The 27,877-nt window shown below is 45.7% G+C and overlaps 2 long non-coding RNA genes across 2 annotated transcripts in view; one reads left to right on the top strand and one right to left on the bottom strand.

The window, feature by feature from the left end:
- LOC144783130 (uncharacterized) overlaps positions 1-22,899 on the top strand; it is a 303,707-nt gene extending 280,808 nt beyond the window's left edge. Inside the window, exon 5 of the long non-coding RNA XR_013601418.1 lies at positions 22,835-22,899. This is a non-coding gene — a long non-coding RNA (uncharacterized LOC144783130). The remainder of the gene's footprint in view (positions 1-22,834) is intronic.
- Positions 14,423-22,524, bottom strand: LOC144782183 (uncharacterized). Its single transcript, XR_013601114.1, has 2 exons — positions 21,890-22,524; positions 14,423-16,178 (listed from the first exon to the last, which is right to left on the bottom strand). It is a non-coding gene; the product is annotated as an uncharacterized LOC144782183 (long non-coding RNA).
- Positions 22,900-27,877: the final 4,978 nt, after the last annotated feature.

Raw genomic sequence — 27,877 nt, 5'->3', positions numbered from 1 at the left:
TTCATTCCTTCCTGGAGGTTGGTTTTGGTGGAGAGGGGGTCCTTGGTGAGGGAGAAGATCAGCTGGGTGTCGTCGGCATAGGAGATGATGTTGAGGTTGTGCAGTCGGTCGACATGGGTGAGTGGTGCCATGTAGATGTTGAATAGTGTCGGGCTGAGGGATGATACTTGGGGTATGCCACATATGATCTCGGAGGCTTTGGAGCAGAAAGGGGGGAGGCAGATGCTCTGTGTTCTGCTGGAGAGGAAGGATGTGGTCCATTCCAGAGCCTTGTCTTGGATTCCTGCGTCATGGAGGTGTGTGCGTAGGGTGCTGTGGCAGACAGTGTCAAAGGCGGCTGATAGGTCCAGGAGGATGAGGGCCGTGGTTTCACCGTTGTCCAGCAGGGCCCTGATGTCATCGGTGGCAGGCGATGAGGGCAGTCTCCGTAGTGTGGTTGCTGCGGAACCTGGACTGGGACGCGTCCAGGATGTTGTTCTACTTGAAGTAGTGGGTCAGCTGTCTGTTGATGGTCTTCTTCATGACCTTCGCCGGGAACCGAAGCAGGGAGATGGGCCGGAGGTTCTTGAGGTCCCTTGGATGCGCCTTGGGTTTCTTCAGTAAGGCGCTCATCTCGGCATGCTTCCAGCTCTCTGGGAAGGTCGCGGTCTCGAAGGAGATGTTGATGGCCTTGCGGAGATGGAGCACTAGCTTTGTTGAAGATGTGGAGTGGGCATGGGTCTGACGGAGAGCCATGGTGGATGGTGTTCATGATTTTGATTGTGTCTTTGTCGTTGATGTGGGTCCAGGTGAGTAGGGGAACGATGTGTGTGGTGGCCGCGGGGTCTGACGTGTCGGTTGTTGTTGGGGTGGCCAGGTTGTTGAAGCTGTAGTGGATGTCTGCGATCTTGTGATGGAAGAAGGTGGCGAGAGTGTCGCACAGGTCTTGTGATGGTGGGATGTTGTTGATGTTGGAGCTTAGGTTGGAAAAAGCCTTCATGATGTTGAAGAGCTCTTTGCTATTGTGCGCGTTGTTGTTGAGTCGGTCTTTAAAGGAGGTCCTTTTGGCGGATCTGAAGAGGTGATGGTGTCTGCGGATGGCGTTCTTGTGGGCTGCATAGCTGTCTAGTGTCTGTTCATAGTGCCATTTCTTCTCTAGTGTACGGCAGGTATGCTTGGAGGCCTGCAGTGAACCAGCTGGCTTTCTTGTTGGTGTGTCTGTTGGAGGGTTTCTTGATCGGGCGAGGGTGTTGGTGCAGTTGTTGATCCAGCGTCTGAGGTTGCGGGCGTCGGTATCGGCGGGATCGGCATGTGTGCTTTGGGCGAGGGTAGAACACAATGAAGAAGAAGTAAAAAGCAACAACAGCGGGCAATGAATAACAAGTAAAAAGATGACACAACTTAGGCAGTGGGGCCAAGAGCCTACGACGGTGGTAGAAAGTGGGGGGACACGTGCACACAGGTGGCACTGTGTGGCGTGTGTGAAAAGTTGGCCTGGTATATGATGTTCATTATTCTAATGAGCACCTTGCACCAGTCCAAACAACCCTTATGGTGATGGTTGTAAAGTCAACCTTATAGACCAGCTATCCTAGTGGCAGCATGGACAAAGCAGTCTTAGGCTAAACTCAAGAGGGCATGTGAAGCCAGCTGTTTTACCATATGTAAGCCATTTAATACCAAGTGAAAGGACACCACACAGGTTGTATATCAAAATATATATGTATTTATTTCTAACACAATCCTCTGAACTCTTTATGAGGTCAGAGGCACCAGCACATAACAGGATACTCAATTAAAATACAAACAGTTGCACAAAATACAGTAATGCCCTAGGGGCACTTCGAACCATATACTAAAATAGTGGTATAAGAACCACGTCACGAACATAGGAAAAGCCTAGGGCCTGGTGAATCGCTGGGGCTACGCTGTACTACCAAAGGATAGGGAGCAGGAGTCCCACGGGATGCGCGTGCAGTGTCTTTACACACACACGAGTTACCATAGATTTAGAATGGGAACGAAAGAAATGGAAACTAGTTCTTTTAGGTCACTTCTGGATGGACAAGGAGAAAGCTACTTGAAAGATAGGCAATAGGATAGTAAATACCCACAGCAGCACCGAAGTACTCGCGTTACCTCACCCACAGGAAGCGGGTGCATAGGTGTCAAAGTGTGTCGGGTTTCGTCGCTGATTCCTATGTAGCCTTGGAGAAAGATGCTGCAGGCGACCAGGAGGGAAGTGTCCGGTTGGATCCAAGGGCGGATCGAGGATGAAGAGTACCTGAAAGCAGAGGGGACAGAGTCTGGGTCACTAGCCAGTGACCAGGATGGAACCAGAAAGAAAGCAGGCGATGTCGCGAAGCAATCAGGTGAGGTCATGAAGCTTGTCTCTGCAGCCACGTGGACCAGGAGGTGTCGACGACAACCAGGCGCTGGATACGGACTGTCCCACGAAGGCTCTCGCTATCGGCGGTATTGGCTTCCGGATTGGAGTCAACAAGCCTTGACAAAGGCAACCCATGCAGGAATCAAATATGGCTTCTGGATCAGACCAGCAAGGTCTGATAGGCTTCTCCTTTTCAGGGAAGCAAGGGCCAGTCTGGAGCAACCAGACCAGTGGTGTAGATTTAAGGTTTCGTTGTCACAGAGGCCACTAGCCAACGGGCAATTGACCAGACAGACGCATCGAGCAGGAAAATGCAGAAAGGCCCCATGCAGAACTCGTGGAGTGTGGGGGGCTGATCTTCGGTGCAGTTGGTGCTCGGGGCTGGGGCTTCTCAATCCCCAATGCACAACTTCCAGGGTGACTCTGAAGTTGCACGGAAAGCAATTCGCTGGCTTTCCAAGATGGCCGGTCCCACATCTCTCATCTCCTCCACGGGTCTCAGCTCTGCTGTGACTGTGGATCGGGCTGTTGGAAGTCTGGAAGTCCAAGTCTTGTCAGGCTTTATGCTCAGGCTCTGGTGGGAGAGTCGACAAAGCAAACCGTTGATCGCTTGATGGTGCCTGCTTGTGCAGGGTGGTCACTCCTTGACCACAAGGGAGATTCTTCAGTCTTCTATGTCGAGTAGAATGTCGAAGGTCCAGAGTTGCGTTTCATGTTTCAGTCAGGATACAATCTAAAGTCTTGGGACTCAGCTCCTACCTATATACCAAATTTAGGGGCTGGCTTACCTGCTAGGTCCCTCCTATGGGTGGGACCCAGGAAGGGGTGGTTACACCCCTTTCCCTTTGTCCAGTTTCATGCCAGAGCTGGGGCTGAAGTACCCCAGGCAGTGGGCCCCAGGCAGTGTCTCATTTCATTCAGTCCTCCCTTCCCCAATACACTATAGCCTGTCTGGGGTGGTGCTCGCACCTCCCAAGACAGGAAACCTATTGTCCAAGCCTCCCTCGCTGGAAGGACTCCCAGCAGCAGGAGGTCAGACTTGTGTCTGTGGCAGCAGCATCCATTTTGTGATGCTGAGGCTCTGGTTAACTTTAACCGGGATTAGTCGGAACAACATGTCTTCTCCCTCTAGAGTGGTGGAATGCTTCCCCCGTCACCAGAACTGGCGAGGGAGTAGTATTCCAAAGGGTATGACACCTTAAAGGACATGTTTTGATAAAGCCAAACCAAAGTTAGCATTCAACCGTGAGGATTATAATGCACTTAAGAGTATATGGTATGGCAATATCATAGAACAGCTATAAGGACATGGTTCTGAAAGCTTCAGACAGGCTAAGCTCATGCTAGAGCACCATCTCACATAAAATCAAGCACTCTGCCTTCAGGATTGTTAAGGCCTGCCATAGGAGTGACTTATATGTGCATATGTGTCTATATATAATGGTAGGCATAGGAATACTATACCTAAGCAAGGGGTGATTACACGACCTTGCCCCAGCTGAGTGATCAGCCAGTTGTGTCAGTTTGGATGGCCAGCCAGGGGTGGCAAAAGATATGCTGCAGCCCCTGGTAGGCCTTGGGTGCACCAATGCCCTGGGTACCTATGGTACACTGTACAGGGACTCATAAGAGTGACCCAACATCCAATTGGTGATGTACCTAAGGTACATGGAGTCCATTTTACAGAGAGAGCAGATAGCCTGGGGCCCTGATTAGCAGGAACCCAGGCCAACTAAGTCGAAAACCAGCTAAACACAAGGCAAAAAATCTGGGGTAACCATAGTCAGGTATCCACCTTCCTACAGCGTGGGGAAGCGACCTACCTGAATCAGGGTCAAGGGTTGCTCTCCTCACTGTGCAGCGGGCGCCATTAAAGGGGAGATGGGAAGGAGGAGCAGCTAAGAGGCGGGAGGGTGAATGGGCAAGCAGGGGGATGGGGCTGCAACTGCAAGGGTCGCAGCGGCAGGAAAAAACAGGCGAGAAATGGGGGCAAAAGCTAAAGGGTACCAGCCGGGGCAGGTGAGGGGCACAGAAGGCAAGTGGGACAGAGAGACCACAAGGGGGCAATAGGAGAGAACAGCACACAATGAATAACAAGTAAAAAGCAAAAAACAGTGGGCAATGAATAACAAGTAAAAATATGACACACCTCAAGCAGTGGGGCTAAGAGCCTAGGGTAGTGGCAGGGAGCGGGGGGACACGTGCACACAGGTGGCACTGTGTGGCATGGGGGAGCGACCTACCTGAACTCAGTGGGTTCATCTGGCCCATGTCCAGTGGCATGGGGAGAGCGCTGGACAGCTTGTTGTAATGCAGACTTTGGATTTGTCTTTGGGCACCTGCCAGGTGGCAAAGTGATGGCCTGTCAGTTATTAGGATTGCTGCAAAAGGCATTGGTTCAGCTGGGAGTGCAAGCAACAGAGTACAGCACACACTCTTTCTGCATAGGAGCAGTGTCAAAAGCTGGAAATGGGGGTTTGGCACACGAAGATATCATGCAGCTCAGGGCCGGACTGGCTACTGGGTAGTTTAGAAAGCTGCCGAGCTGCTGGCTGATTTCACAGCGGTGGGGGCTGATTTCGTTCATGGAGACCTGCGTGTGCTTCGAAATAATTAATGCAAAACGAATTTCGTTTAGCACACGCAGGTCTCCATGAACGAAATCACCCCCCAGCTCGGCATCTTTCTAAACTGCCCGGTAGCCAGTCCGGCCCTGATGCAGCTCAGCCGCTGGTCATCAAATGCTGTAGGTGCTATGTGAGGACGCTGGAGGACGAGGGACGTGCTGTGGGTGCTGCATGGTGAATTGCTTACTGCGTGTCTGTTTCCTTCCAGGTGCAGTCGCGGGGCCAGCGGCCAAGAAATTAGATATCTAGGTGGTGGGCCACTCCTTCATTAAGTGGGCAGCTATCCAGGCAAGCCAGGGTTGTGTGGGGTCTGATTTGGGTTTCAATGACCATCTCTTTTGGGTTACCTGGAGGTGAAAGGGGGAAGCTCTGGAGGGTCCTTTTTCATGCCCAGATGTATTGCTTCTTCACCTCAGGGAGAATGACTTGATGAGAGAGAAAGTGATTGTGTTGTTGAGAACTATTTAGTGGGACTTGTTGGAGATAAAAGAACAGTGGGCAGGGTGTTATGTTTTATGGACCGAGTTTGTACCGCAGCAGTCTTGGAGAGGGGAGTGCAAGCCGGCGGCAATAGAAAGTGCCAGGAGGAAACTGAATAGGGAGATGTTGTATTTTTGTAGGAAGATCGGTTTTGGTTGAATTTATCACTCAGACATTAAATGTGGGACTACAGACTTTTCTTTAGGGAGGGAGGGGTATATTTGTCTCAGATGCGAATGAATTCATATTTGTTGGAGATCAGACAAGTGTTGGCCAAGGCTTTGAATGTCAGATGGTAGACCAGCAGATCATCCATCAAACAATAGGTGGGGGCAAAAAAGGGGGGCTGGGTCCCTACCCCCCCTTGTTTGGATTGCAGGTACAAGGAAGGTTTGCAAGGAGTTGGCAGAAGTTGGTTGGCATTGCCAGTTTTGGAGCCATGTGCAAAGGGAGGGTAGCAGGCAGTTTAAGGTCCAGTTTAGGACATGTGGTTACTTACAGGTTCATACATATTGTCATAAGATGTAGGGGGAACAGAAAGTAGAACGTTTTGAAATGCAATACAGGTAAGGAGTTAGCTGCAGGGTGGCTATGTTGGGGGTACCGTAGGGGTGGGGTACAGGCTAGTTCACAGGATGTATAGCGAGGTTTTGTTTTGTAAGGCAATTTGCCAGGACAATTTTGTGATGTGCACCTGTATCAAGAAAGCTGCCTTTTTCACACACAGACATTTATCAGTATTCTGTACTGCACCCCTCCCTCCCAAAGCTTGGACACGGACCTGTTGCTGAGGCAATTTATACGCTGTACTGGTCACTGGCACATGCACCAACGGCGATAAGCAGTGCTACACAGCAGGCATGCACAACAGGGGGCTTTAGCTGCTATGGTCTTGTGACTGGAGTTGATAGGCAACCTTTATAAAAAAGGAAGAGGCTGCTTCTAGCACTTATTCATTGTTAGTTGAGATGGAGCAAGGACCCAGTATGTCTCATCATCTTCCAGCTGGGGATGAAGAGCTAGTCATAGTTTCTAGGTCTTACAGGCCTTAATTGATGAGGCAGTTTTTTTCTGCCTTAGCCAAACCAGCTGCTAAGCATCAGAAGATGCTTACTGATAATGAGGATGACTCTTAGCCTTTCACCAAAAGTGAATTCTTTTCACAATATAACACCCCAGCACCAAATGAACTTCCTTTGCATGAGGTGATTGAATCTCTTTTTCATAAGGAATAGAAGGAGATAGATAAATCCAGTTACCCTTGTTTCCATTAACAGAAATTATGCTTTGGATGACTTTGAGAACCCATCCCCACAAGTCGAAAATGTCAACACTATTTTGGCCTGCATATCTTTATCTTAATCCTTACCATCGAAGGAGACCTCTTTATCAGATGCCACAGATAGAGGGTTCTATCAAAAAGTCATATCCAGCGTCAATTTCTTCTTAATGAGCTGCAACCTATGCAGCTTATGTAATTCAAACCCTCTTGAAGGATTTTCAACTGCTTTATGATTGTCTTCAAGAACAAAGGGATCCAACAGAGATCTTGGTGAACATGGAACTTGTTTCACAGTTCTTGCTGGATTTCTCAGTTGAGGCATGTCTATTGCAGCTTGGCGCATTCTCTGGTTGAAGGTATGGAAACTGGAACAGCCCCAGAAGTCTTTGGTTCTTCCTTTGCCTACTCAAGAAGATACGTTGTTTTCCTTCCAACTTGACAAACTGGTAATAAGAAAGCTGCAGAAGAAGGGACAATTCTATGGCCCTTCAAATCAACTTAAATAACTGAGAAAACTATTACTCGCACCACCGCAATGCATTGCTGATGATGTCATATATTACATAACTGAAGAATCATTCAGTGATTGTGTGTTTCTATAAAGTTTAAATATGTTTTATATATATGCCAAATTGTTTGAAGAATTAGTGGGTGTATGAGTGTCTGAATGGATGATTTAGTAGATGCGTGACTGACTGTGTAAGTGAGTGATTAAACGTGTCTTACTGAATTCATGGGTTAGTGACTAAACTGTGGGAATATCTGTATCAGTCTGTTAGTTGGTGTGTAAGTGGCAGCATGGGTTGGTGAGTAGCCACATGAGTGTCTATATGGGTTATTGATTGGTTGTCTGAGTATCTGTACGGGTGCCTGAGTGTATGTGTGGGTGGGTGGGGAGTGTGTGACTCTGTGCAGAAATGTGTGAGTGGGTGATTCACTGTCAGGAACTCCATCTCTTGTATCTTGAGGAGCTGTCCTAGAAACAAGAAGATCCATTTGCCCAATATCTCCACTGGTATTGGCGATGCCTTCATTCTGCTTGGTTATTAAAGAGACTGAGTGATCCACGCCAAGAATTCAGCACCCCAAGATGGCGGCCACCATCGACCTCATCTTCAGCGCTCTAGTTGTTGCCTTGCCTCAATACGGAGTGTACCTTTCAGCGCTCGTGCTCTGGGAACCACCCACTTCAACTGAATTCCTAAGCAAGTGAAGAGTGTCTCTGTCAGGCGCTCGCTCTGAGGAGAATTTTTCGTCAGCCTTGCCCTCTCGTAGTACCCCCCTTTTCTTGGTTAGTGTGTACACTAGGAACCTTCTCCTTTTTTGAGAGTAGTGTTTCTCGCGTATTCTAGTTTGAAGTGAAGAATTCCAGTCACAAAGTCTTCGGACACCCATATGAGCTTTCTTCAACATCATTCGTTGGAAGAGAAGTTTCCTGAGGAGAAACCCCCAGTTTTCATAGTAAGAGCGTTCCTTTTGGTTCACTTGGAAATTCTATGTTCTAATCCTACAAGACTAGAATCACCTAGACTGTGCGTCAGAAAAGACTATCTTGTCTTCTAGTCTTAGACAATAATTCAATTTCTTCATCAGAACCACCTTTAATATTTTGAGAATCAAATGTTGAGCCTGGCCAAACAATAGAGATAAGCTAGTCATCCTTGGGGTCCAGGTGTGTGTGGGTGCGAAGGTTCTAGGAATTCTATGTTTATTGAAACTCATATTATTGAAAGGCATTATTCTAATTTTGGTATTTAAATGTGTTTAGGTCCTGTTATTTCTCAATCATTAACCGAAGAACTGAACTAAAAATTGACTGAGAAGTAGCAGACGATCACTGGATCTGGAGGCGGACTCTCTTTTTCTCCACTACCCCTTTCCCCCTGTTGCACGTGTAGTCCAGGTTTTGAAATGCAGTCTGGGCTCTCATTCATTGAGGGGAATTGGGATCAGGCATCTGCTCCTGTGGTTGGTCGGATGAGTCCAGTGAGCATTCTGACATTCAGTGGGTATATGGGTTCAAGACTGCATGTGTGAAGGGCTGTATGGGTGGGTGAGTGTGTGTATGGGTGTGTTGGGGAGCGAATGGATGTCTCAGTGGTACATGTGTGAATAACTATGCGTGTGAAAGGCAGTATATGTGAGTGTTGGAGTATATAAAGGACTATATGTGAGATTGATTGATTGTGAGAGTGGCTGTATGGATGTGCTTGTATCAGTGATTGTTTAAGAGAGTAAGTATCTGTTAGTATCTGTATGAATAAGTGAGGTGGTATGTGCATAACTGTATAGGTGAGTAAATGGGAGTGTGATTGATTCTTTGCATGACTGACTAGATGTGTGAATAACTCTATGGATGAGTGGCCGTGTGTGAGTGTCTGTATAGGTGTATGAGTGTGTATTGATGAGTGACTGCATGTATGAGTGACTGTATGGGTGAATGAGTGGATGTGTGTGTAGACCTAGGAATCAGTGAGTGGGTATGTAGTAACTGGTATTTGTGTGTCTATATTTTCGAACATGGTAGTCTGTATTTTAGAGTGGGTGTATGAAAGGTTATATTAGGGTATAAGCCGGTGTATTAGATTATGACGTGGATGATGTCATCAGTGATGTCACTGACAATGTCATGAATGATGTAACATGTGACGTCATCAGCAGTGCATTGCGGGGGCACGAGTTATAGTTGGCTCAGCTAACTATAACAGCCGAATTTAACTGGTTTTGTACGAGTGAAATGTTCAGCTAACTATAATGTGCTTGAAACCTATGGTTTTTTCAGTGAATTTCAAAGTTTTTTTATATGCTAATTTCGAATTATAATGTTCATTAAACCTATGTTTTTTTCAGTATTTTAGATTTTTTTTTAGTAATAAGTTGTAATTTTAAAATCCCAAAAATAGTTTTTGTAATTTTTTTGTCATTAAAATAATATAATGTCTTCTGTTTTCTTAAATATTAATATAAATATTTTATTTTTTTGAGAAAGAAGTGAAGTCGCGCACCCATCGTGTACCTATCTCAGTGGGTGCGCAGATTCAAACCTCCATATTGGTAAAGTTGTGAAGGATGCAGATTTCAGCCGGCCCACTCCGCTTAGGCTTACAGGGAGGAAACAACAATGCTACATGTCCCAGGTCTTCCATGTAGTGATCTGCTGATTTCAGTTCTAGTTGTCAGCATGCCACAGCCACTCCCTCAGGGCTGGTTGACACCCTCACCACACCCATCCAGCACAGGATATGTGACCCTGCCAATAAAAAGGGCCGGGTGTACGTGCTCAATGCCATTTCCACTCTCTATCTGGGTGTATCCGTGTGGTTATTGTTTATGCATGAGGGCCTAGGGGCCTACCACATCACATTCCTCACTGCTGGAGGTGACATGATGGTGTCCGCACCACGATATTCAATCATAAAGGGCCCATGACTTGAGGTGCACAGAGTTGGTGGCAGCCGAGGCACTTTGGCCGACACGTGCCTCACGCAATGTGGCGATGACTTGAGGTAGGTCAAGCAAGGTGTGTTGTGCTGTTCCTCAGGTGAGATGAGTCAAACGGGTCAAGCAAAGGCTTGAAACAACCGAGTCTCAAAGAGATCTACAGTTGGGCATCCATTAGTTGGATTTTAATGCCCTCACACATCTTTTCAGGTGTCATGCTTCATCATATGGGCTGCTTCTTGTTGGGTCGGCGGTGCAATACCCAACGGGCTCACCTCAAAGAAGGGCACTTTATCAGAGATCTTTTATCCATTTGGGGCACTGTAGTGAGAGTTTAGAAGCTTTATGCTTAACAAATACATCTTCAGGGTCAATCTTGTGTTCCATGCTAATGAGCCATAGCAAACAGTGGAAGTGTACCTATTATAATACCGGTGAACGTTGTATATATATGACCTAGGGCCAGATGTAGGTAGGGTTTTACCGGTCGGTAACGGCCGAATTTGGCCGTTACCGACCGGTAAAAGGATTTTGAGATGTAGGGGGCAGAATCGGTAAATTTACCATTCGGTAAATTTACCGATCGGTAATTTTACCGATTCTGTAAATATACCGGTCGGTATATTTACCGACCGGTATTTTTACAGATTCGTTAAAATTGATATGTAGGTGGGACTCTTATGAGTCCCACAAGGCCTAAGAAATCGGTATTTTACCATCAAATTCAATTTGATGGTGAAATACCGATTCAGGTGTGCATGCACATGTGTGCATGCACACCTGTGCCATATGACAGGCAGACCTGCCCTTAGGGCAGGTATGCCTGCCATATGGCCCGACCCTTTTTTGGGGGTGCTAGAGGGTGTCAAAGTGACACCCCCTGCACCCTTGTCAAAATCGGTATTTACGGATTCGGTAAATACCGACCGGTAATGCCCCATTCATTCCTATGGGCTTCAAAGCCCATAGGAATGAATGGAGCATTACCGGTCGGTATTTACCGAATCGGTAAATACCGAATTTTACCGAATCGGTAAAATGCACATCTGGATGGACCTACATGTCCACCCTTCATATTTACCTATTCTTAATTACCGAATCGGTAAAATTCGGTAATTAAGAATCGGTAAATATTTTTTACCTACATCTGGGCCTTTGTGCCCAGCAAAATACCCCCTTAGGGTCATCTTCTCAATGCAGTCAAAACACGAGCTGCATCATGTAAAGTGCTTTAGAGTGAACCTAACAGTTGATCTTTTTCTAAAGTACTACATGGGCCTGGTGGAAACACGACATATAAGCCCATGACGTCATACCTATCACCACTTAATACACGACCAACAGGTGCATGAATGTTACAGTAGGTAACAATCTACGCAAGCTGTTTGTCCAGTATACGGTTTTTACTGCTCTGCATTTCATCCCTCTATGTGTAGTCCAACATACATGGAAGTATATGCCTGATGTGTTGAAGCCTGGATACTTGACACATTTAAGTGAGTCCACAAAATGCTTTTCTGCTGCTTTCTTGGAGTCTCCACAGGGGCATACTACCACCATAGCTCACTGTGGGTACCCACCACCTTGCTTTTATTGATTTTATTGTCCTCTAGCGCGAATGCGCCCACCACTTGTTATAATTAGCTGTGTTTGAAGTCACCAAAAGGCATTTACGTATATTGTTTATCCAAGTTTATACCTCAAATGTATGCATCCTTGTCTCTCCAATACAGATCTTCCCAGGTATATTAACACACTAGACACTTTTTCTACTGTGCGTTTGATAAATCTTTTTATTGTGTAAATAGTTCCAGATTTCATGGTCCTGAAGAATCGCGAGTTAATTGACACTAACGCGAGAAACATGTTGACGGATATTTTCACTAACTGACACACAAATAGGAGACATTACACTCCAATAAGTGCCAGTTTCACAGTTTTTAACTAGGGTAGGAGACCCCCAGAATAAAAATTATCTAGTACAGGTACTCCTAGCCCTATTTTTAACACACTTTCACATCTACACCCTTCTGGCCCCACACCCGCACTTCACCATATGGCTGTTGGATAAAAGATCTCCGATAAAAGTGCCCCTCTTTGAGGTGAGCCCGTTGGGTATTGCACCGCCAACCCAATGAGGAGCATCCCATATGATGAAGCATGACACCTGAAAGGGTGAGTGAGGGCATTAAAATCCAACTAATGGATGCCCAACTGTAGATCTCTTTGAGACATAGTTTTTCTAGCTTTCACTTGACCTGTTTGACTCATCTCACCTCAAGAACAGCACAACACACCTTGCTTGACTTATGAACAGTGGCACCTGTTCGTGCTTGCCCTCCCACTCCTTGTGAGTGGAAATAGCCCCGTTATCCCTTTCTTTTGAGTACAGATTACTTGAGGTACACAGAGTTGGTGGCAGCCGTGGCACTTTGGCCGACACTGGGCTCCTGCAACGTGACAATGACTTGAGGTGCACAGAGTTGGTTGCAGCCTAGGCATTTTGACCGACACTGGCCTCCCGCCCGTGGTGAAGACTTGAGCTGCACTCAGTTAGTGCCACCAGAGCTGAGCAGGTCTGCAGCCTGCGATGATGCGTAGGCCTTAATACACCATCCTGGCAATCAAGACCCGATTTGACTTGGGCTGGACCATGTGTACGCCAAAGGCAGCTGGCTTACAAGACATTACTCCTCGGAGCGGTGCAGAAGGATGCGCTGGGGGCCTGTGCCACTGAATCCAGGAATGGGTGTGGAGGTTGCTCAGGCACGCGATGGGCCCTCTTGGAGACACGCAGGTGGCTGCTGGTGAGCATTGAGGTCTGGGTGCGCAGGGTTGGGCAGTCATCACTGGGCGGTGGACAGGTCTGGGGACCAGGGCTGGGATGCTTGCGAAAGATGTAGGAATCATGCACACTTTCGGAGAAGTTTGCGTCAACATTAGTGTACAGGTCCAGTTGGTCCAGTTTTGCTTGCACATTTTTGGAATGCGTGTGGTTTCTGTTGCGGTGATTGTGTGCAGTGTCGGCAGTGGGCACAAGTAGTACATGTGTGCAGTCAATTGCCCCCAACACATGCAGGAAGCCTGCTATGGTGTGGTTAGATTGCTTGGTCTCCAGCTGTTCCTGCGCAGTGTGGGTGAAGTGAAGCTGCAGGTGTATCAAACTGAAACGAACCATGATGCTTACAGATATGATAAATCCTGCATAATGAGACCATAAAAGAAGTTTGTGTGGTTGTAACGTTCTTTTTCTTTCCTACGAAGGTTACAACCACACAAACTTCTCGTACGGTCATTTTGTGCAGGATTGATCATACCTGTGATGAGTTCAGGCCTCAGCAAGGCCCAAAGGTACCGAAAGGGTTCGCCCTTCTGTGTACAAAGTCCTTAGACTTACAAATGAAGTTGGCAAGGAAACTGGAAATACAAAAACATAGTTTAATAAACCTTTAAAGGTGGTGATACAACCTCCACAACACTTCTACAGTATTGTACAGAGTAGCACACTGAATACAAGCACATGACCCCTTTTATACACAGTGGAAGGGGTTCAGCTTACAGCTTAGACAGAGGTTGCAACCACGTAAGGACATTTCCAAATATATCAGTGGGTGGAGCTAACAGTATTTCTAGAACATGGGAGGGCTATGCTAATAAGGAACAACTGTTACTTCTGCTGAGCATGCGCTACACTCTCAAGAAGGACTAATAATAACTGTTGCTAGGTAGAATCCACAGTGTAACTGGCAGAGAGGTAGGACAATCAGAACATTGAGCACATGGCAATGTAGGGCATGAAAATGGTGGACTCGAAATACAAAATGAAATCCCTATACTAGATATTTGGACTGATGCATTATGGCTTCAGCTAATGCTTAATAATACCGTTGTTTTATTTACAACAGACGACCCTTTCAGCGTTAGCTGAAGCCATTCCATTTCATAGGGTAGTCATCAAACTCATCTTGAATATCAATGCTCATAATGTTAGAAATCTCTTTAGTTAGACTCTTTTGATAAGCAGCTTCGGAAACAGCTTTCTTATTGGGTATACAAGAGGTAATGCAAAGGGAACATATCATAGGACCACATTGAATACACATACAGCAAGAAAAAAGAATTACTACTATTATACAAAGGCCAGTGAGGATCTTCCAACCCCATGTAGTAAATAAGGTCCAAAACCAACTAGAGAAGGTCCATGTACCATTATCAACATGTATGTCAGCAGCTATTTTATGCAGTTTATTTATGGCATTATAAACAGAAGGCGAGTTGTCTGGGATGAAGACACAACAGCTACTTCCAATAAGTCTACAAGCTCCTCCTTTTTCTGCTAATATGACATCTAACACCATTCTGTTTTGCAGGGCAACAATTCTAGTAATTTGCAACTCTTCAGTTACGTTTCCTAGTGCTGCAGCAGTTTGGTTGGTCACTGCCTCTACAACTCTAGTTAATCTTCTTATCTTTCTACTGTTTAGGGCAGCTCCAACAAAAAAGAATAACCCTAGGTTAAAATCTACATATTGCTGCAAACTAGTATCGGTCTGGTCCACATCATCGATAGATAAAGTACGTTTGTATCTATTCACAGTGGCATTATTCAACAATTTCAAGTCTTTATGATAAGTGGCAGGTGCTAAAAACACTGGTGGTAATAAAAACGATACATAGCATACTCCTGACCAGCCAGCTGGTAATCGATAATATCCTCTATTACCGCATACAAAATATGTATTATGGGATGCTAAAAATGTGCTATTATTCAGACCATCTATATTTAAGACTTTAATACAATCACTAACACCTACAGGGATGTTCCCAACACTTTGTACGCATAAGTCCGCTTGTGCTTGTGCAACTGAGATCACAAATTTTTCACTTTCGACAGTGTCTCTAGTGTTCGTAAAAATGTAGGGAGTAGACTCATTGTCCGGTCGATATTCTTCCCACTCCCATATTGTTCCATTGGCTTGTGGATAGCCTTCTTTATTCTGGTGACATTCTTTGTTTAGTCTAAAAAGTAATCTTCCAACAGCAGGCTTTCTTGTGGCAAATAGAAGAGTATACCAGGCACGACAAGAACCATTATGAGAGAAAGGGAGAGGTATAAACGGTGTTCCCCCCTTCTTCTGGTGCGCTGGCATCATACCACATATCCAGCAATTTGTTTCATTTGTAGCAGTGTGGGTATGATGTAGCATCTGAATGAAGGTGTTATTTACAAAGGACAAGCGGTGTTTTGATTCCTGATAGGGGAGCGTATAAAAGAAATGCTCCTCTGGCACCGGTGTAGAAACCACATATAGATCACGGGCAGGAATTACATCCTCAACAAACCACGTGATAATGGCAACAACTGCCACACTAGCAATAAATCCGAAGGCGCAGATCACTTTCTTTCTCTCCATGTTGAACAAATGTCTCGCAAATCTTCCTGAAACTAAAAAAAAAGGCTATCAGAACTCTTCCCCCAAGGCGGCTGTTGTTTTCTTCACCAACGGGCCAAGACGGGTGTCACTACTCTAATGCAAGGCTGATCCCCCCCCCTTGCCTCATCGGCTCTCCGTTGCACCAACCAAGAGGCCGTTCTGACAGCAGTCTAAACAGCAGAAAACTTCTTCCTGGGTCGAAGGTTGTATCTTCTTACTCCAGAAGTCGTCGGGTCCGGGAAGAACTCCTCTTGCTCATCAGGTACCACAGCAGGGCCTTTCTCTGTAGTCAGGATTTCTCGATGGTCAGTCAACACGGCAGGCTCCACCAATCCGGGTTGCACTCTGCGACAATGAAGGGAGTGAATCCAGTTCTTCCGGTTGGTCACTCGGACGGCCGTTCTTGTTGCGAGCAGAACCTGCTCGGGACCGCACCATCGGGGCTCCAGGCCACTCGTCCTCTCGAACGCCTTGATGAGGACGAAGTCACCGGGTCGGAGACTATGACCCTCACCTGTGGACCGGTCAGGGAGTGCTTCTCGAACCTGTTGATGAATAGAAACCAAGTTATCAGTTAATTGTGCCAGATAGTCATTCATCAATACACAAGGTACATCATATACGGAACTTGGTTTGGGCACTCCCCAAATATTCATGGGACGACCAAACACCACCTCATACGGTGTAAGGCCGGTTCGGGAGTGTGGTACTGATCTTATTGACAACAATGCCAAAGGCAAAGCGTCGGGCCAAGTCAGAGAAGTGGAAGCCTGGATCTTTGCTAGTTTAAGCTTCAGTGTTCCATTGTAGCGTTCCACCAAGCCAGCCGACTGTGGATGGAACACTGCATGAAACTTCTGTTTTATCCCCAGACCTCTCAGAACGTACTTGATAACGTCTGCTATAAAATGAGGCCCGTTATCACTCCATAATAGTCTACAAACACCATACCTAGGGAAAAACTCCTTCAGTAGTACCTTTGCTGTAGTCATTGCAGTATTGTCCTTAGTAGGGTAGGCTTCAATCCATTTACTGAAAGCACACACCACTACCAAGACGTACTTTAGATTATTACAGCGTTCAAGTTGGATATAGTCCATTTGCAGGACTTCAAAAGGTGCAGTAGGTATTTCAAATCCTCCTGCTGGAGTCCGTGTTCCTTTCCCTGGGTTGTATTTAAGACAGATCATACAGGTCTGTACCACTCTCTTGGCCGTGCTAGCAATCTCTGGATGCTCCCAAACTTGCGCAACCAATTTCACAATCGCTGAAGCTCCAACATGTGCTAGCCCATGTGCCATTTGAACCATAGGTTGGACAAAAGCTGTGGGCAACTTCCACCTATCCATTTGTTTGTTGCGCCAACAACCTTCATCATCCAGTTCTCCATTTTCAGACCATTGCTCTCGTTCTTTATCAGAAGCAACTCTCTGTATTTCCCTCACTTCTTTCCTAGCATCATGCCATCGTTCTGCTTGTGACTTCACAACATACATTGAAGTGGAGTCAGGTCTCATTGCAGTTTCTCGTGCTACTTGGTCAGCGAAAGCATTTCCTTGCCCTACTTTGTCAATAACTTTCTTATGTGCACTGCATTTCACTATAGCTATCTTCTTAGGAAATGTCAGGGCAGTCAAAAGATTGTGCACCAATTCTCCATACATAATTTGTGTTCCGTGTGATGTCAGAAAACCTCTTTCCTTCCAGAGCAGGCCAAAGTCGTGCGCTACTCCGAAAGCATAGCGGCTATCTGTATAAATATTCACACACAATTCTGCACTAAGCTCACATGCTCGTGTCAATGCGATCAGCTCCGCTGCCTGGGCTGATTTCTGTGGAATGCGTGCTGTTTCCACGATAGTATACAAAGTAGTGATGGCATATGCTGCCGAAGTCGTACCATCCGGTAGCTTCAGGCAGGAGCCATCCACCCATAATTCTCCATCTACATCTGAGAAAGGCGTATCCTGGAGATCGATACGACCCTTTGTCTGTTCCTCAGTCACAAAAATACAATCATGTGCTTCTTGTGCCTCAGGCTGAGTCGTCAGGAATGGTAACAATGTTGCTGGATTTAACGTAGCACATCTCCTCAATGTGATATGGGGAGCCAACAACGTTAGTTCATATCCGGTCAGACGGGCACTTGTTAAATGCTGCGTCTTTGTTTGATTCAAAAGGGCGTCAACAGCATGGGGAACCAACACTAACAGCTTGTGAGATAACACTATTCCCTCACTCTGACGTATTGACACAGCTGTCGCTGCGACCGAACGAAAACATCCCGGCAATGCCCGAGCGACAGGATCGAGCAATGCCGAGAAATATGCACACGGACGCTGCCTGTCCCCGTGCATCTGTACTAACACAGATGACGCACATCCATCTCTCTCATGTACATATAATGTGAAAAGTTTCGTGTAATCAGGAGTGCCTAACACTGGTGCTGAACAAAGGGCCTGACGTAACTGTTGGAAAGCGTTTTCACATTCATCTGTCCAAGGAAGGGGAATTGGAGTGTCTTTTGTCAATAGCGCTAACAGTGGTTTGACTATATGTGAAAACCCCAGTATCCACTGCCTACAAAAGGACGTAAGACCCAAAAATGCTCGAACATCTTTCTGTGTAGAAGGTGTTGGTGTGTCCAGGATGGCTTGGATACGATCTGATGTAAGTGCACGCCCCTCCTTAGACAAAAGGTGGCCTAGGTAGGTCACCTTAGGTCTACAGAATTGCAATTTCTTCATAGATACCTTATGATTGTGAGAAGCCAAAAAGGAAAGCAAGGACAACGTACAAGTCTCACATTGCTCAGGGGTGTCAGCAGCCAACAAAATGTCATCGACATATTGAATAAGCACTACCCCCTCAATCAAGACAAAGAAATCCAACTGTCTTTTCAACGCCTGACTGTAGATACTAGGGCTCTCAGTATAGCCCTGTGGAATTCTACAAAATCTATACGATCGATTATTCAAAGTGAAGCCGAAAAGGTAACGGCTATCAGGGTGAATAGGGATCGAAAAGAAGGCGTTCTTCAGGTCGACAACCGAGAATGTTGTCGCTGTTGGTGGGACCAAGGTAAGGAGTGTCGTGATGTCAGAAACAACAGGGTATTGGGGCACCACTATCTTGTTCACCTCCCTCAAATCAATAATAAATCGATATACCCTAGTATCAGTGTCTTTCTTCAAGATTGGTAAAATAGGACTGTTACAAACATTGTATGGGACTTCTTCCACCACCCCCACTCGGATGAGATCCTGCACAATCTGTATGAGCGCCTCCTCACCCTCCTGTGAAATCCTATATTGAGGCAGGCGTGGTAACACAGCTCCCTCCTTCACACTAATGTGAACCGGAGGAATGACCATCTGTCCCACATCAGTGTCTGAAGTAGCCCACAACGTGTGAGGTAAAGAGGCTAATGCAGCACTTTCAGCGACCATACACACTCTCTCTTTTGCAGGGTAATTGTCATTTAAAATCACGCGTACTCCTTCAGGGGAGCAGCGGATTGTGGCTCTAAAATGTTTCAGCATGTCTAGACCCACAATGTTGTCAGGCGTGTTTGAGGAAAGCAAGAATGGACATGGTGCTGTAAATTTGTCGACATGAAATGCAAGGGGTTGGGATAATGGGCTAAGAGAAGGTGTTCCATCGAACCCTACAGATGTGATCGTTAAGCCAGACAGGGGAGCCCTCGGAACCAATTGTTTAGACAAAGCGCTACGAGTAGCCCCTGTATCAACCAAAAACTGATCAGTAGAACCCAAAACATGTGCTGTAACATAAGGACCCCTCTGATCTACTGGTACTTCAACTGATTCCTCCCCCCATCCTACGCAATCCTATGCATATTGGGAATCATGACTTTCGGGGTGCACATAGTCAGACATCTGATACTGATTTCGTCTATCAAAGGTATTAGACCCTCCTTGTTGTTGCTCCCTAGATTCGAATCTAGCCCTATCATTTAGGTTACCTCGTGGGCCAGAAAACCCCCCACGATTTCTCCCAAAACCTCTACCCCGTCCCATAGCCCTGTGTTCTCGCGCTAAAGGACACTCATTGGCCCAGTGGCCTCGTTGCTTACAATATGCACATTGATCTTTAGCCAAGTCTGTGCGGTTATATGTAGAATCATAAAAACCCCGACCACCTCTATTATTTCCTCTCTGGGGTGGTCCATACACTTGTGCTAACATAACTTTTATTTTCAAATCCTTAGATTTCTTATCTTCATTACTTTTTGCTTCTAATTCCTGACGCTCGTAATACTGAGCCATTGTCAGGAGGGATGCCGGAGTCGAAGTCGTCCAGGAGCTTTCACTCGCTTTCAACCGAGCTGCTGCTCCTGGTAATAAATTCGAAACATATTTGTCTACAAACAGATGTCGACCCGTGTCATCCGTCAGAGACTGACCACTGAAATCGTGAAAAGTTTCTTCAAATCGCGTAAAGAAGTCAGAAACTGATTCATCTATCTTTTGCTTGCAAGATGCTAACATAGTCCAGTCAATCTTTTTAGGGGGAATAATCGTCTTTAATTTAATCAAAATAGCAGCAGGGAGGTCTAGAATGAGCTGGGGTGGTTTCTGCGCAGGTTTCCTAGCTCTGTCCTCCTCCTCAATGTCTTCCCATTTAGCTTTAAACGTCACTAAATCATCAATTTTCCGTACTGATCTCCACATGTCAGGGGGTAATATAAGACCAAAGAATAAATCAATGTCAGCTAATGTCATAGTACAAGAATTCAAAGCCCCCTCAACTTCCTCATAAAAGGCAGCAGGATTTTTCCGTGGGTCAGGTAACGCTTTCTTTAAGGCCATAACATCCGCTCTATTCCAAGGAGTATATACCCAATTATAGATAAAATACCCTCGGGCATCAGCTGAATCTTTATCTGAACTAGTACCCGCTCCTTTAGGAGGAACATACAAAGGCGCTGCCTCTCGCATAGGTTTAACATGCACAATATCGACCTTATCTGAAGAAAAGATAGGTGATTGTTTCCCGTCGCCACTCAAACCCGTCTCTTTGTCGTCCACCGTCTTTTGTCGCTTTTCTTCTCGTAACCGAGACGCCTCATCCCGCAATACGAATAACCGTCGAACTGCATCAGCTGCCTGGGAAGGAGAAAAGAGACCTTTACGCAATTCTTTCTTATCTTGTATTATGTCATCAGGTTCAAGAACAGGAGAATATTTTCGAAAAGCCCCGACTACTTCATCAGAAAAGGTTTCAAGAAAATAAATTTTTTCCCTGTCCGGCCATTTTTCAAGAGACAACAATATTTCAGCAAGAGGAATTGTACCCTTAAGAATACGATAAGAAATTTGTCGGAGCTCCGCCATACGATCAGATGTTAGCTTAGACCGCGTGTCTACCTTATCTTTAAATGATCCAGAATCCTCATCTTCCCCTTTCGGAGCAGACGGGCCAGCATACGGAGGCGGAGAACGATCTAGTAATGAAAAATCATCATCAGAATTATTAAGGACAGGATAAAGAGGCCGACGAATGGGATATTGGCCAGATATCTGCAATCTACGTTCCTTTTCCCGTTTTTCTTCCGCGTCTTTTTGTTCACGTTGTCTCATTTCTTGCGCCTTCTCACGCACATTCTTCCTCTGCTCTTTCTCAATCAGCGCATGTTCACGTTTCTCACGCTCACGTACTTCTTTCACCCACATTCGCACACTCTCAAACATATCTTGTCTCGCTCGGCGCTTACACAGGCACTGTTCCACATACTCAATTTTGCGCACATCAAACGAACCATACAAAGGCCATCTCAACTCAGGATCCTTCTTGGTATACTTCCTCCACAATGTGCTGTACATTATAGGGGAAAGACCAAACTTAATGTACATATCCCTATTCGGCGTCCCTTCTGGGGGAGCCGGCTGCGATTCTTCAAGACTTAACCGGTTTCCACAGCAGCACCACTTACGTAGTGCGCTAAAAGTAGACATGCTAGAAATAGTGCGAAATACGCAATATTATACAGAAAAATGGCACTTAATCGTTGCGCCGCTCACAACCATATGTTGGAGAAAAATCTCCACATTGCCTACCTATATGTGTTGCAACGCATATATACCCATATTCATAATCATAATATGATCGATCATCCAAACATCTCCATATCCATATCCATATCCATAAGCCACAGCAAGCGTATCCTAAAACTGCCTTGCTAATCACTGGCTACCATAAACACTCACAGTAATTACCATACATTGGTCCTTACCAAGCACGAGCGTCCAGATTCCACTTGCCAAGTTCCACAATTTGCTCAAACAGCTTATCCACAGCAAACCGACAGAAGAGATCTCAGTCGAAGACCGGCGCCACCCAGATGGTCAGATCGGAAGGAAGGAAGAAATACCTCAGGATGCCAGGACTAAAGACGCCGCTGGCAGTGATCACTTCCCCGGCAGAGTTCCACTCCTTCGTCACGACCAGTCCTTCGAGCCTCCGAGTCGCCGATGAGCCCCACGTGACGGGCGCCAATTGATGAGTTCAGGCCTCAGCAAGGCCCAAAGGTACCGAAAGGGTTCGCCCTTCTGTGTACAAAGTCCTTAGACTTACAAATGAAGTTGGCAAGGAAACTGGAAATACAAAAACATAGTTTAATAAACCTTTAAAGGTGGTGATACAACCTCCACAACACTTCTACAGTATTGTACAGAGTAGCACACTGAATACAAGCACATGGCCCCTTTTATACACAGTGGAAGGGGTTCAGCTTACAGCTTAGACAGAGGTTGCAACCACGTAAGGACATTTCCAAATATATCAGTGGGTGGAGCTAACAGTATTTCTAGAACATGGGAGGGCTATGCTAATAAGGAACAACTGTTACTTCTGCTGAGCATGCGCTACACTCTCAAGAAGGACTAATAATAACTGTTGCTAGGTAGAATCCACAGTGTAACTGGCAGAGAGGTAGGACAATCAGAACATTGAGCACATGGCAATGTAGGGCATGAAAATGGTGGACTCGAAATACAAAATGAAATCCCTATACTAGATATTTGGACTGATGCATTATGGCTTCAGCTAATGCTTAATAATACCGTTGTTTTATTTACAACACCTGTAAGCATTCCGGTTTGTCCAAGTGCATTACATTGTACCATATTACGTTTGTAACCATACTAATGCTTGACCATTGTCTTCATTTATCCAACAGATTTCTGAATACGGAATATTGAGATTTCCAGGACGAACTATGATTATTTCGGTCCACAAGTTGCCCCGATGATGTTCCTCGTTGGGAATTTCACTCGTTGTTTGATGTTTTTGTGTTGTTAATTTATGTTTTTCTAATAAAGTACTGTTTTCCACTACTGTTGACTACTAGACTTCATGACCAGGTGCACCCCCTTTTCAGTGACTACAATCTCGGATCTGGAGCACAGAGGCGTCATGCAACGGCTGGGTTTGGGGTTGGTTGTGCAGGAATACTATGAATTGGGACGAGCGGGTGGTGCAGATACAGGGGCCCTACGTTGCTTTTGTGGACATGCATCAAAGACGAGTGAGGAAGTTTAATAGGGCTAGCTGTGAGACTCCTCCAACTCTGGCAGTTGTTAGTTAGAAAGTACCAGAGGCCAACAGGTGCAGCACAGCCAGCAGCTTTGTCTGCGTGAGGATGTTGATTGTCCGCTATGGTGGTACTGTAAGCCTGTGGGCAATGTGGAAGTGTGCACCAACTTGAGAATGGGGCGATAATTCTTTTGCCAATTTTGCTGCGCTAAAGTGCTGATAACTCGGCGATAAGTTCCCACTGTTGGGTTATCGGGTGACTCTAAAATGAGCCCTTGTGTTTATTAGGACTTTGTTGTAGCTACATACTAATCACAAGAAAAAAGATTAAAAACAAGAAAAGGGGGCAAGGTACAAACACCCTGACCCGCTAGCCCTGCCCAGGGGATCCCACAAAAACTCCTGGGGCACAAAAAAGATTATATATATATATATTTTTAAAGAGTCTGGGTGTGCGAATCCACAAGAAAAATAGAAAAAAATGATGGGGCGTACTCTCAAGGACTTACATAGGAAAACTGCATTCACTGGATGATGTCATCAGTGATGTCATTTGAGATGTCATCAGTGATGTCACTGACCATGCCATGAATGATGTAATATGTGACATCCTGAGCAGTGCATTTTGGGGGCGCTAGTTATAGTTAGCTGAATTAACTATAACGGTGGAATTTATGCACGTTTTTTAAAAATAATTTTATCTGTATTTACCCATATATTTTGGGTTTCATGAAAAAATGAATTTAAAATGAGTATAATTCCTCATTTGTTTGTCTGATAATTATGCACTCATGCCTAAAGGACTGACCGTCTTCAGTCATATAAACACTCTCAGATTATAAAATATGCAGAACCTTGATTTTAAAATGTGCATGTTTTCTTATACGAGCATATATATATTGCTGTTTAAGGCACTTTACTAAAATTATTTTATTGTTTTTACTCTCTTACTTTTAGAACGACAGAGCTTTTGGCCTGGTAGTCATGATTTCCAGCATTTAGAATCGCTCATAAAATAACCCAAATTCAGATTTTAAACACATTAATAAATAAATAGTTTTCTGTCTGTACTTATCTGTAAATATCTGAAAAAACGGAAAGCAGGGAGCCCTACTTATAATTTAACAACGTTTACAACTTAATTAGCAGTAGTTAGCATATAAGTGTAGTAAAAGTGTGACGCAGAACCTATAATACCTGACTTCGAACAACAGCGTTCAAAGTTCAATTCCCGGCTCCAGCAGCATGTTAGCCCACCACTATCTCCCTGTGGGCAACAACTTGCTTAAGTTTCCCAACACCCCCGAGCGCCGGTACACCTCTCTGGGGGTAGCTGTACGCTTTACAAATGCTGGCATTTTTTTAATTTAACAGCACACTGATGACAAATATTAGCTTGTATTTTTTTTTCTTCCATTGTCAATTATATTTTTGTTATGTCTTTGTTAGAACTCTGGGTAGTTCTCAAGTTTAGGTGGAAAGCAGCTCCTGGTAGAGCACTCTAAAATAACAAAAGCCATTTTGATAAATGGCTTTTGTTATTTTCTATCTCGGCATGGATAGCACTGTGCTAATCCTATGCTCAAAAACTTTGATAGAAAAACAGACATTTGAGGTGAGCAGATCTAGAGTGTCGCTGATGTTGAGAGTGCTCTAACAGGAGCTGCTTTCCACCTAAACTTGAGAACTACCCAGAGTTCTCTCCTTCTTTTTTGCATAATTTATGCGTCACTCTATGCCTGAAAGGGTTTTGTTTTGACTTAATACTGGGTGCTCCCTTGTGTCTGGACAAAGCTATACCTCTCTGAAGAGCTCTAATTAGAGCGAAACACTGTGTCAGGGGTTGCTTTTACTCATTTCAGGTTGGCTTGAGTTGGTATTTTACCAATTCAAAGCTGTAATATTGTGCCTGGAGTGATAAATGGCTTTTGTTATTTTACAGCTCGGCAAGGACAGCACTGTACTAGTCCTATGCTTAAAGACTTTGCTGTATAAATGACAAAAGACTTTGTCATTTTCTATCTCGGCATGGATAGCACTGTGCTAATCCTATGCTTAAAAACTTTGATAGAAAAACAGACATTTGAGGTGAGCAGATCTAGAGTGTCGCTGGTGTTGAGAGTGCTCTAACAGGAGCTGCTTTCCACCTAAACTTGAGAACTACCCAGAGTTCTCTCCTTCTTTTTTGCATATATATATATATATATATATATATATATATATATATATATATATATATATCCACCGCTGCAGCATTCCAATGCGAAAGATGCCACACAAGGAAAAATTAACTCTCGTTGTTTAATGGGCAGCCTGCAAGCACAAAATTAATCAGCAGCCTTCATCAAACACAGTTCATGCGCCGGACGCGTTTTGGGAACTCCTTCTCCCTTCCTCAGCGGCGTCTAGTTCTCTATAACTGCAAGCACACTGTGACGCGCACCTCTTAATTATAACACCTGCCTCCCTGGGCGTGGTACATGCAAAGCCTCCTGGGCCTCGTAGTGTGCCAATTCTTAACCATAGTGGGTGTGTGCCAACCAGTTCCAATACGAACACAACTCTTTCCCAAGTGGGTAGACGAAAAAACAGCTGTAACTTTGTGCTCTGCTTTGTGGCTGTCAATCTGAGTGGGTGGACGCTCCCCTGCATTAGCACCCACTCTATCCTCATTCCAAATGTTCAAACACACTTAGGTACTTGATAGGATTCGCTTCCTCCACGACGGGCCTCATTTCACGACCTGGAAAGGCCGTTATAAATCCACCGCTGCAGGATTCCAATGCGAAAGAGGCCACACAAGGAAAAATTAACTCTCGTTGTTTAATAGGCAGCCTGCAAGCACAAAATAAATCAGCAGCCTTCATCAAACACAGTTCATGCGCCAGACGCGTTTTGGGAACTCCTTGTCCCTTCCTCTGTGGCGTCTAGTTCTCTATAACTGCAAGCACACTGGGACGCGCACCTCTTAATTATAACACCTGCCTCCCTGGCCGTGGTACATGCAAAACCTCCTGGGCCTCGTAGTGCGGAAATTGTTAACCACAGTGGGTGTGTGACAACCAGTTCCAATTCGAACACAACTCTTTCCCAAGTGGGTAGACGAAAAAAACAGCTGTAACTTTGTGCTCTGCTTTGTGGCTGTCAATCCGAGTGGGTGGACGCTCCCCTGCATTAGCGCCCACTCTATCCTCGTTCCAAATGTTCAAACACACTTAGGTACTTGATAGGATTCGCTTCCTCCGCGATGGGCCTCATTTCATGACCTGGAATGGCCGTTATAAATCCACCGCTGCACGATGCCAATGCGAAAGAGGCCACACAAGGAAAAATTATCTCTCGTTGTTTAATAGGCTACCTGCAAGCACAAAATAAATCCGCTGCCTTCATCAAACACAGTTCATGCGCCGGACGCATTTCGGGAACTCCTTGTCCCTTCCTCTGCGGTGTCTAGTTCTCTGTAACTGCAAGCACACTGTGACGCGCACCTCTTAATGATAACACCTGCCTCCCTGGGCGTGGTATATGCAAAGCCTCCTGGGCATCGTAGTGCACCAATTCTTAACCACCATGGGTGTGTGCCAACCAGTTCCAATTCGAACACAACTCTTTCCCAAGTGGGGAGACGAAAAAACAGCTGTAACTTTGTGCTCTGCTTTGTGGCTGTTAATCCGAGTGGGTGGATGCTCCCCTGCATTAGCACCCAATCTATCCTCGTTCCAAATGTTCAAACACACTTAGGTACTTGATAGGATCCGCTTCCTCCGTGACGGGCCTCATTTCACGACCTGTAAAGGCCATTATAAATCCACCGCTGCAGGATTCCAATGCGAAAGAGGCCACACAAGGAAAAATTAACTCTCGTTGTTTAATAGGCAGCCCGCAAGCACAAAATAAATCAGCCGCCTTCATCAAACACAGTTCATGCGCCAAACGCGTTTCGGGAACTCCTTGTCTCTTCCTCTGCGGCGTCTAGTTCTCTATAACTGCAAGCACACTGTGAAGTGCACCTCTTAATTATAACACCTGCCACCCTGGGCGTGTTACATGCAACGCCTCCTGGGCCTCGTAGTGCGCAAATTCTTAACCACAGTGGGTGTGTGCCAACCAGTTCCAATTCGAACACAACTCAAGCTTTGCATGTACCACGCCCAGGGAGGGCGTAGGGAACGAATTCCTCTGGAACACTGGGGGTACCTGGTGGCCAAATAGCCCACCAGGATCCTCCAGTATGCACCAGGGGGCTGCGTTTCAGAGAGGTGTTCTGAGTCCACACCCCTTTTTACACCTCTCTGAAACGCAGCTCTGTGGCACTTAGTGGATGTAGCTGGTGGGCTAGTAGCACCCCAGGGACCCTCAGGATTCAAGGGGGTTTAATCCCCCAACTTAAAATACGCCACAGGCCGCGTTTGCACAGTGGGGGTGGGGGCGGGCCTCAGTTGACATGTGTGCAAACACACCCTGTGGCGCGGTTTAAGTTGGGGAATTAATTCCTCTTCAATGCTGAGGGGCCCTGGGGGCTAACTAGCCCATCAGGTACCTCAAGTAAGCGCCACTGAGCTGCGTTGCAGAGTGTTGTAAAAAGGGGCGTGGCCTCTGAACACTTCTCTGCAACGCAGCTCTGTGGCGCATACTTGAGGTACCTGGTGGGCTAGTTGGCCCCCAGGGACTCTCAGGATTGAGGAGG

Source organism: Lissotriton helveticus, chromosome 9, assembly GCF_964261635.1.
Source record: "Lissotriton helveticus chromosome 9, aLisHel1.1, whole genome shotgun sequence".
Lineage (NCBI taxonomy): Eukaryota > Metazoa > Chordata > Amphibia > Caudata > Salamandridae > Lissotriton > Lissotriton helveticus.
The sequence above is the reverse complement of the archived record's forward strand: the minus strand, read 5'-3'. Positions and strand labels throughout refer to the sequence as shown.